Below are 2,445 nucleotides of genomic sequence, written 5' to 3'. Positions count from 1 at the left end.
AGTGAGGAGATGATATTTGAGACAAGCCTTCCCAGATAGAGAATATTTGAAGAAGTCTAGGAGAATCAGAACGAGAATATTTGTGTGCTTATGGAGCCGGTGAAGTGTGAAAAATATGGTGACCAGGTGTGTCGTGCACTGCATGGTCAGGGCAGGAGAGTTGGAGCGATCAGGTCATTGCCTGGTTACTGACGCCTGGTAGTGTGTGACTAGGAGGAGATAAGATGGGAAAGTTAGTTTGGGACCAATATCTATATTATATCACGCATGGCTTCTCTGTGTAGGATATTTTTCCTAAAATGCTACCTCTGTCAAGAACAATTGTGGGAAAACTTTGAAATGGATAAATGATGATTCCTAGGTGCCCTGTTTAGCCACCTTTCCATGTAGTCTGATTCTGTAGGGGCTCCTGCTGCTTTTGAGCCTCTTTATAAATCTGCAATGTTTAGAAAGCTTGTAATAGAGCAAATGACTTTGTCCTGGGAATGCAAATGAATTCTGTCCAGTAGAATGCAATTGGTTATTGTCCTGTGACTATTGACACACTTTGTATCTATTTGTAAATTTATTTCAGCAATTCTGATTGCGTGGATGTGTGTGTTGTTTGAATTTTCCTTTGAACTGATTGTAGCATCTTACTGTTCCCTCATTACTCAGTGATAAAGAAAATCTTTACATATGTTTATTTTATATTTGTTGAGGCATATTTTAGTTTTTTTAAAATGATGTATGATTTAACACCTCATAGACATTTTTCTGAGCATAATTTCCTTTCTTTCTGTGCATTCTGACGGGGGCATCAAGGTGACTGAAAAGGCAGTAGATGAGAGCGGTAGTCGATTCGTGGTCCCTCTTGTTGCCAGATTGTCTCACCACCACCTCCACCCGCAAGTTAAAAAACAAAAAGCAGTTTTAAATTAAGATCTAGAGCCTTGCTTGTCAAAGTGTTGTCTGCAGAACAACATCCACATACGCTGGGAAATTGTAAAAAGGCAGAATCTTGAACCTCACCCTAGACCTACTATATCATAATCTTCATTTTAATAACATCCTCATGTGATTTGTACCAATTAAAGTTTAAAAAGTGCTGATCCAGAACCAAACGGGGAGATCATGCAACTCCCAGCTGCAGCACCTCTCTGCTTCCTAGTGCCTGGCTGAAACAGAGGTTCAGGTCCCAGCAGATAGCAGTAATAAGAAAAGTCACAAACCATGAAAGCTTAATTTTTTATTTTATTAAATAAAGGAATCAGCATAACTTTAAATCCCCAAAGTTTGGTAACAGTTTGTCTTGAATGAGCATAGAGACAAAAGGTAATGGGATATATACATTTACAGTCATGCATAGCTTAATGATAGGGATACATTCTGAGAAATGTGTCATTAGGCAATGTTATGCTCGTGTGAACTTAACACAAATCTAGATGGCATAGCCTACTACACACCTAGGCTATATGGGATAGCCTATTGCTCCTATGCTACAAACCTGTACTGCATGTTATTGTACTGAATACTGTAGGCAATTGTAACACGATGCTGGGTGTGCCAGGTTGCTATTATTTGCAATCCTAACCCTGGAAACAAGTAAAAAAAAAAATCCCAGCATCTGACCTGGAGGGTCACAGAAAAAAAGTGCTTGCCAGTCACCATTTTACTTTTATTCGGCATTCCTGGGTGCATAGCAAAGTAAAAAGCCATCGGTTCTATTTTGTTTTACTGATGTGCTTCAGGGAAAAAGCAAAGTGATCTGGGTGTGCATGAGTGAGATAGAGGTATTTTCATAACACAATTAGAATGGGGAAAAATTGCATGCAATTAGGTTGAAGAATGCCTTCTTTAACATGCACTTGGCATAACATAGCCAGCAGGTTGCAAATTATGGAATGTAGATTTTCATTATCAAGTCTGCATAATGTATTTCTTGCACTTAACGACCCACATTTGAGGGTGGGTAGGAACTATGTAAATTGTTTGGTGCTGTAACTAAGGCTTAACGTTTTCTACCTCTCGTTTTTATTGCTGTTTTCTTAATTTAAGCACATCTGCTGGATTTGCATTTTTTTCAATTGCTTTTTTTTTCTGCTGCCATGGACTATCAAAACAGTATGGAAAATCATTTCAGAATCCTCCCAAGGCTGGAGGGAGCAGAAATGTGAAACCTGACTGTCCCCAGCTTGGGCACACCCGCTGGGGTGACTGGGAAGACCCTGGAACCAGCTCTCTCATTGACTGAACGGGAGGAGGGGGAAGTCATTGCTCATTTTCCAGTTCCTACCTGACCCTCCCTGACCCTCTCATTTTTAAATCATTCATCACGTGAAAATTTTAAAGCTTTTTACAAAATTAAGTTCATCATTTCTATTGTTTTGTACAACATATTCCACCTGTCCTTTATTTTTGCCAGTAAACTCTCTGCCCTAGTTCAAATCCTAACTGATCACTTAG

Source organism: Propithecus coquereli, unplaced genomic scaffold (assembly GCF_000956105.1).
Source record: "Propithecus coquereli isolate 6110/MARCELLA unplaced genomic scaffold, Pcoq_1.0 Scaffold20, whole genome shotgun sequence".
Lineage (NCBI taxonomy): Eukaryota > Metazoa > Chordata > Mammalia > Primates > Indriidae > Propithecus > Propithecus coquereli.
Note: the sequence above shows the minus strand (reverse complement) of the source record.